Source organism: Mobula birostris, chromosome 6 (genome assembly GCF_030028105.1).
Source record: "Mobula birostris isolate sMobBir1 chromosome 6, sMobBir1.hap1, whole genome shotgun sequence".
Lineage (NCBI taxonomy): Eukaryota > Metazoa > Chordata > Chondrichthyes > Myliobatiformes > Myliobatidae > Mobula > Mobula birostris.
Genome location: NC_092375.1, coordinates 133370825 through 133379753, shown reverse-complemented (window position 1 = coordinate 133379753; position 8929 = coordinate 133370825).

The window sequence follows — 8929 nt, the reverse complement described above, 5'->3', positions numbered from 1 at the left end:
GATGTGCAGACAAAAGACTACAAGTGGTAGAAATCTGATTTTTTAAAAAAAACAGCTGGAAATACTCTGCAGGCCAAGCAAAATAAGCAAAGGAGAAAAATAGTTAATGTTTCAGATCAATGCTTTGCTCTGGCAAAATTAGATAGTAGGAGGTTTCCTTGAAAGTGGCTGCACAGGTTAATAAGGCTGAGGAGAGATCTATAAGATTATGAGAGGCATAGATGAGAGTGGACAGAGTGTTTCCCAGGATTGAAATGTCTAATACCAGAGGGCATGCATTGAAGGTGAGGGGGGTAGGTACAAGGGGGATGTGAGGAGTAAGTTTTTACTTAGTGGTCGATGCCTGGTATGGTGGTAGAGGAAAATACTTCAGAGGCTTTTAAGGGACGACTGGATAGGCACATGTATGTAAGGGAGATGGAGGGATATGGACATTGTGTAGGTAGGAGGGATTAGCGTTTGTGTGTTTTTAATTTGTGTTTTAGCTGGTGCGGCACAACATTGTGGTCCAAATTGCCTGTTCCTGTGCTGTACTGTTCTGTGTGCTATGAATGTTTTAAGTTGCAGAGAGGTTGGAAAGCAGGCAAGACAGATGCAAGTGATGATGCTGGGTTGGAGGGTGGGCAAGGCTTATAACTGCACAACAGGAAATTTGAGGGTTTTGGTGTACTGACTGTTGTCGTCGTCGTGGCTATCCCTCAAGGTCGAGGATGATGGCCTTCGTTCTGAAGAAGTGGCCCACAGAGTGAAGAAGCCTGTGCGTGTATTTGTTTAACGTGTACTTGATGTTGCATTCCAAGAAGCACACGATACTTCACAAATCAACCAACTGATTCCAATGGCATGGAAACCACGACGATTGGAGCCGATGAATTTGTTGCAGCCTTCATCTGCCTTCACAGCTGTTGAGTTCGAAGTAACCTCATCTGCCAGTTCCACTGTTGAGGTCTTGGCTGGATTGTTCTTTGTCAGGGACCTCACTCTCGACCTTACCGCCATGGGTGACCCTACCAGGAGCCTAGCTCCAGACGGCATTGCTCTCGGGGTCACAGGACCACACAAGCTTCTCCACCACGACGAGGTGACAATCCACCGAGAAGACTGACTCTTGTATTCATACTGTTTCAACATCGCTTTACCCTAAATAACAAGTTGTAGATATGTAGGTTACTACTAAAGATTTTGCGGCAATGCCGAAATTCAGAGCACAAAACAGTGTAGGCAGTTGAGAGGGTGGGTCTTGCCCGAATAAGTTATTGCGGTTTTTGGTTGAGACACTGAGATTTATGACGTGTGTTGAACACCTTCAGTGTTACAAAGAACACCTACACTGAGTATTGCAGTGAAAGAAAACTTCCCAACGGTTAAGACCATAAGTCACATGTTGTCACAAATGACATGGGTCGAAAAAGGGATGAGGTCCTGTGGAGTGAACATAGGGAGTCATGAAATGGGTTAAAAGGCAGAAGCTCGAGGATAACCTCTGGATTGCTCTCTGTGCCACAAGCCAGTGAGGCTAAGAATATGGCAGGTGAATGTGTGCCTGAAGATTTGAGGCAAGGGGCAGGGATTCAGATTTGTAGGCCATTGGGGTCTCTTCTGGGACAGGGGTAACATGTACAAGAGGGTGGGTTGCACCTGAATTGAATAGGAACCAATATCCTGGCAAGCAGATTTGCTGGTGCAACAAGAGCGGATTGAAGCGAAATTAACAGGGAGCTGGAGGTTGAGATAGAATTCAATGACAATCGGGTCAGTAGATAGGACATGCAGCAGCCTGGCGGAGTGCGAGGAAAGACCCTTACATTTACTTTAATGGAAGAGGCCTGTCAGGTAAGGTGGATGAACTTAAGACTTAGATAACTGTATTGGGACTGGAACATTATAGTTATTACAGAAAAGTGGCAAATGGCCAGGATTGGTCAATTAATATTCTGGGGTACAGGTGCTATAGGTGGGAGAACGTCATGGCAGTAGTCTGAGAGGAAATTACTGTGGGATCATTCAGTGAGGCATTTTGGGTGGAGCTGAGACATAAAGGAGATGATCATATTGTTGGGATTGTACTATAAATCCCCAGGTAGTCACCAGGAATTAGAGGAACCAATATGCTGGGAGTTTGCAGATAGTTGCAAGAATAATAGGTTTGTCATAGTAGGGAATATTAACTTTGTTAATATATACTAGCGGCAAAAAGTTGATCCAAAATTAAAACAAAACAATTGCCGTCAGCCTGCAACCCCACGGAGTTGTTACACTTGCATGACACATCCACAGTTCCAGTGAAAGCTCCACAGAGTCTAATTCCCTATTTCAATCCTTTATCAGCAATTAGCACACATACAATTAAGCATTATTGAGTTTTATCTCAGCAGTCAGCAAAGATATGACCACCACAGCCCCAAACCGCAAAAATAAGCATGAACTTAGCCCCTTTGTTTTTACCATGCCCCCACTAATGAGACTAGTTACCATACTATACAGAATAAATGCGCAGCACATTATACACGGCTCCGACATAGACTGAGACTACTATAATGCTAAGGGGTTAAATTGGAGGGTATTCAGAAAAGTTCCTCATGCACTATATTGAAGGCCTTACCAGAGAGAGGGCAAAACCTGACATACTCTTGGGAAATGGGGCAAGACAAGTGACTTTTTGCAATGTGGGAACACTTTGCACCAATGGTCATAGTTTTATTAGCGTAAATTACTAATGGAAAGGGAAATAAGTGATCCACAGTTTCAGCTTCTAAGCTGAGGCGAGGTATATTTTGGCAGTATTAACACACGTAATGCTGGAGGAACTCAGCGGGTTAGACAGCATCTATGGAGGAAAATCAACAGTCAATGTCTTAGTCTAGGACCCTTCATCAGCAGCGTTCAATCAGAGAGATGGAAAGACTGAGACGGTGTAGTTCACTCAGGTTCATCGATTAAATAGAAAAAGCAGCGACTCACAGCAGTTTGAGCTTTGAGATTGTTAGAAGGCAGAGAGACTTCCAGTGTCCCTTAGGACTACACCTGCGAGAAGTGCATCCAGCTCTAGCTTCTAACACTCCACGTTAAGGAGTTGGAGCTGGAATCAGATCTTTTGGGAGGCTGGGGGTGGGGTGGTGATAGGACATGTAGAGAGGTAAATACACACGGGTGCAGGACACAGGAAACTGGATGACAGTCAGGAAGTGGAAGGGGTTAAACAGTAAGTGCAGGGCATCCTATGGCCATCCCCTTCAAAAACAGGTATACCACTTTGGATGTTGTTGGGGGGATGACCAAACAGAAAAAAGTCACAGCGGTCAGATCTCTGGCACTGAATCTGGCTCAGTAACTCAGAAGGGAAGGAGGGAGAAGAGGAAAGCTGTGGCAAGAGGGGATTCATTAGTTAGGGGAACAGAAAGGCAGAGCTGTGGATGAGAACAAGATTCCCAGATGATACGTTGCCTCCGGGGTGCCAGGGTCCAGGACATCTCGTATCAAGTCCTCAACTTTCTTAAATAGGAGGGTGAACAGCCAGAGGTTGTGGTCCATATAGGTACCAATGAAATAGGTAGGAAGAGGGACGAGGTTCTGCAAAGTAAGTTCAGGGAGTTGGGTGCTAGGTTAAAGGGCAGGACCTCCAGGGGTGTGATCCAGAAATAAGTGCTAGTGAGGCCAGAAATAAGAAGATTATACAGTTCAACAAATGGCTAAGGAGTCAGTGAAGGAGAGGGCATAAGATTTTTGGATCATTGGGCTCTCTTCCAGAGAAGGTGGACCCTGTACAGAAGAGATGGTTTGCACCTGAACTGGAAGGGAACTAATATCCTAGTGGTAAGGTTTGCTAGTGCTGCATGGTGGGGGGATTAAACTAGAATTTCATGAGAATGAGAACCAGAGTGCCAGAGCAGGCAGCGGAGAGGTTGTAGAGGCCTGTTGTTAAGATGTCAGACAAAGTCAGGATTCAAATGTTTGAGCATGGTGCAACTAATGTCCTGAGTTGCATATATTTCAGTGCAAGAAGCATTAGGAGAAAGGCAGGTGAGCTCAGGACATGGATCGGCATCTGGGATTATGATACTGTAGCCATTAGTGAGATTTGGTTTCAGGCGGGGCAGGACTGGCAACTCAATATTCCGGGGTTCCGTTGTTTTAGACGGGAGGGATTAAAGGAGGAGGGGTGGTGTTACCAGTCAAGAAAAATGCTCAGACAGGACAGACTGGAGATCTTGTCTAGTGAGAAGTTATGGGTGGAACTGAATAATAAGAAAGGTATGATGACCATGTTAATGGGTCTATATTACAGACCACCCAACGGTCTGAGGAACTTAGAGGAATAAGTTTGTACAGAGATAACAGATTGTTTCAAGAAACATAAGGTTGTTATGGTTGGTGATTTTAACTTTCCATATATTGACTGGGAATCCTGCACTGTAAAAGGACTAGGTGGGATAGAGTTTGTCAAATGTGTTCAGGAAAGTTTTCTTAATCAGTACATAGAAGTCCTAATGAGAGAGTGCTATTAGGGAATGAGACAGGGCAGGTGACAGAAGTTTGTGTAGGTGAGCACTTTGCATCTAGTGATCACAATGCATGAGAACACTCAAGAAAGAAATCAGGAAGGCTAAAAGAAGGTATGAGGTTGCCTTAGCAGATAAGGTGAAGGAGAATCCTTCAGATATGTTAAGAGCAAAAGGATTTCAATGGACAAAATTTGTCCTCTGTAAGATCAGAATGGTAATTCATGCCTGGAGCCAGAAGAGATGGGGAGATCTTAAATGCATTTTTTTGCATCTGTATTTACTAAGGAGGTAGACACAGAGTCTATAGAGGTGAGGCAAGACAACATCAACTTCATGGAGTCTAGATAGATTACAGAAGAGGAAGTGTTTGCTGTCTTGAGGCAATTTAGCATAAATAAATCCCCAGGGCCTGACAAGGTGTTCCCTCAGACCCTGTGGGAGACAAATGCAGAAATTGCCAAGGCCCTAGCAGAGATATTTAAATCTTCCTCAGCGATAGGTGAGGTGCCGGAGGATTGGAGGATAGCCAATTTTGTTCCACTGTTTAAGAAAGGCTCCAAAAATAAACCAGGAAACATAGACGTGAGCATGTTATCAGTAGTAGGAAAGTTATTGGAAGATATTCTAATGGACCAGATATTAGAGTATTTGGGTAGACAGGGACTGATTACGGATTGTCAGCATAGTTTCGTGTGTGGTAGGTCGTGTCTAATCAATCTTATAGCTTTTTGAGGAAGTTACCAGGAAAGTTGGTGAAGATAAGGCAGCGGATGTTCTCTACATAAGGCATTTGGCAAGGTCCCACATGGGAGGCTGGTCAAGAAGGCTCAGTTGCTTGGCATTCAAGATGAGGTAGTAAATTGGATTAGACATTGGTCTTGTGGCAGAATCCAGTGACTGGTAATAGATGATTGCCTCTCTGACTAGAGGCCTGTGACTAGTGGGGTGCCACAGGGATTGATGCTGGGTCTGCTGTTGTTCATCGTCTATATCACTGATCTGGATGACAATGTGGTTAACTGGATCAGCAAACTGGTGGATGACACCAAGACTGGGGAGTAGTGAATAATGAGCAAAGCTATCATGGCTTGCAGAGGGATCTGGATCAGCTGGAAAAATGGGCTGAAAAATGACAGATGTAATTTAATGAAGACAAGTGTGAGGTGTTGCAGTTTGGTAGGACCAGCCAGGGTAGGGCTTACACAGAGAGTGGTAGGGCAGTGAGGAGAGTGGTAGAACAAAGAGATTTGGGAATATAGGTTCATAATTCGATGAAAGTGGTGACATGGTAGATAAGGTTGTAAAGAAAACTTTTGGCATATTGACTTTCATAAATCAAAGTATTAAGTACAGGGGATGGGATCTTATGTTTAAGTTGTATAAGACATTGGTGAGGCCTAATTTGGATTATTGTGTGCAGTTTTGGTCATCTACCTACAGAAAAGATGTAAATATGTTGAAGGAGTGCAGAGAAAATGGACGTTGCTGGGTCTGGAGGACCTGAGTTATATGGAAAGATTGAATAGGTTAGGATTTTATTCCCTAGAATGCAGGAGATTGAGAGGAGATTTGATAAAGGTATACAAAAGGAGGCATGAGATAGCTTTGACAGAGAAAATTAAGTAGAGTCCAAAGAGATATTATAACTATATTAAGGGGAAAAGAGTATCTAGAGACACCTGAGAGACTGAAGTGGACTTCTCTATGTGAAGCCACAGGAAATGGGTGAGGTCGTCAATAAATATTCCTTTTTATTTCCATGGACAAAGATGTAAGCAGCTTGAGGTATTCAATGGGGAAGTGCTGGTGATAGTCTGCATTACAGCAAAGGAAGTATTGGAAGATTTAACATACATGAGGGTAAATAAATCTTCCGGTATATCCACTGTTGGAGAGCCCAGGAAGAAGTTGTGGGAGCCCTGGCTGAGAGATCAGCATAACCATTAGTGATGGATGAAGCGCTGGAAGATTGGAGAGTGGCTAATGTACCCTTATTTGAGAAGGGCCGCAATGAAAAAAACTGGGAACTATGGACCAGTGAATCTAAAATCTATGGCAGGTGAATTACTAGAGAGAATTCTGAGAGACAAGATGTACAAGGAATTGGAAAAATAGGGGTTGATTAGAGGTAATTAGCATGGCTTTATGAGTAGGAAGCAGGAGGTCATATCTCATGAATTTGATCTTTTTAAAGACATAACCAGGAAAGTGGATGAAGGCAGGGCAGTAGATATGGTCTATATGGACTTTGTTAGTAGGTTGCTGTGTAAAGCTAGATTGCATGAGATTCAGAGAGAGCTTGCTAACTGTTTATACAAGTGGCTTGGAGCAAGGTTGGTTTTTTTTTGCACACTGGTTGAGCACCTAAGTTGATGCAGTCTTTCACTGATTGTATTATGGTTATTATTTTCTTATTTGAGTATGTCCACAAAAGAATTTCAGGATGTATATTGTATACATTTCTCTGACATTAAATGTACCTTTGAAACCTTTAAAGGAAATGAATCTCAGGGTTGTATATGGTGACATATATGTTTTAATAATAAAGTTACTTTGAACTTTTGAACCTTGACTAGTGATGTTTCCCAAGAGTTCCTACTAAGATTGTGGCTATTTTTGTTATCTATGTCAATAATCTGGATGAAAATGTACAAAGCATGGTTAGTGAGTTTGCAGATCACATTAAAATAGGCGGTGTCGTTGAGAGTGCAGATTGTCATCAAGATTTTCAGAAGGATCTTGATCAGCTGGTTAAGTGGGTTAAGGAATGGTAAGCAGAGTTTAATTCAGATAGGTGTGAGGCGTGAAGACAAATGGGTATAAGACTTCCACAGTGAATGGTAAGCCCCTGAGGAGTGGCGGGCAGAGAGACCAAGGAGTACAAAGGCATGATTCCCTGAAAGTGGTATCACAAGTAGACATGGTGATGAAGAAGTTTTTGGGCCATTGGCTTTCATTGGTCAGGACACTGAGTATAGAAGCTGGGATACAATATTGAGTTGTAAAGACATTGATGAAACCGCATTTGGAATATTGTGTTTAGTTTTGGTCACCCCGCTTTAGGAAAGATGTCATTAAGCTGGAAAGAGTGCAAGGGGGAGTTATAAAAGAGTTGCAAGGACTTGAGGGACTGTGAGTTATAAACGGAGGTTGAGTGGTTGGGACTTTTTTCAGTGGAGCATAGGAGACTGGGGGGTTATCTTATAGATATGTATATCATTATGTAGGGTGAACGTACACTGTCTTTTCCCCAGGACTAGGGAATCAAGAACTAGGTACATATATGTTTACGGTAAGAGGAAGGAAATTTAATAGGAACTTCAGGGGCAACTCCTTCACCCGGAGAGTAGTCTGTATTTGAATGGGCTGCCAGTGGAAGTGGTTGAGGTACTTTTAAAAGTATCTGGATAGGAAAGATTTAGATGGATATGGACTAAATGGGAGCAAATGGGACAAGCTTAGATGGGAACCTTGGTCAGTATGGAGCAGTTGGGACAAAGGGCCTTTTTTCCATGCTGTGTTGCTCCTTTGGCCACTAGACTGCAACATGCTCTCGCCAAATCTTCAATCCAAAAATAACATTGAATTGCCTGATTGCCTTTTACTTGACTGCCATTTGACACCTACTAGTATCTCCTTTCCGGGTGTCAGATATAAAAAATATACACCCCCACCGCTGCTTCTGAAAGACTTGCTGGGCTGGGCGAGTCATCCGATGTGAAAGATTTTGTATCGTATCATGGAGAGAGAGGTACAGTATGGTCAAACCACCGACTGCTTGGTGCACTCCTTTGGAAATTAAACGTGGCAAATTACAGTAAAAATAAAACATTTAAAAGGTGCAAGGATTACAAAAAGTGAAAATTTAAAAAGCGAGGTTAGATTTGTTTTAATTATATTTTTGTTCAAATGCATTTAAATTTTATTATACTGTACAAAATATTTTACTTTATAACAATAATGCATAATTTGTTAATGTTGCTCTGCTCGGGTTCCCTAGCCTATTGCAGCTGCATACGCCAACGAATTTTGGAATAGTTCCAGGAAGCGGAGTGTGAGGGGAGAGGATGGGCGGGGGTCCAACATTCCGAGCCAGACCCTCCGCGTGCATGGGGCTCCTCTCTGACCGGCCTGGAGGCGCGTTGGGCGGCTGTTCCAATTTCGAACGGTGCACTGTTTCAAAAGTCGCCAGCGGCAGGTCGGGCCAGGGATGAGCGCCACGCCGAGTACAGACGGCGCTAGGAAAAGCAGCTATGGGCAGAGCCCGCAAGATGAGGCGGAGACGCTTACTCAAGTAAGCCGGCGTTAACTCTGAATATACACGGCGCGAAATTTTCCTGGCGTTCATGTTGTAACTTTAAAACTACTCCCGCTTCTTTTGGCTGGCTCACAGTGATGTGTGAGCTTATTAGGGAAACAAAAGATAT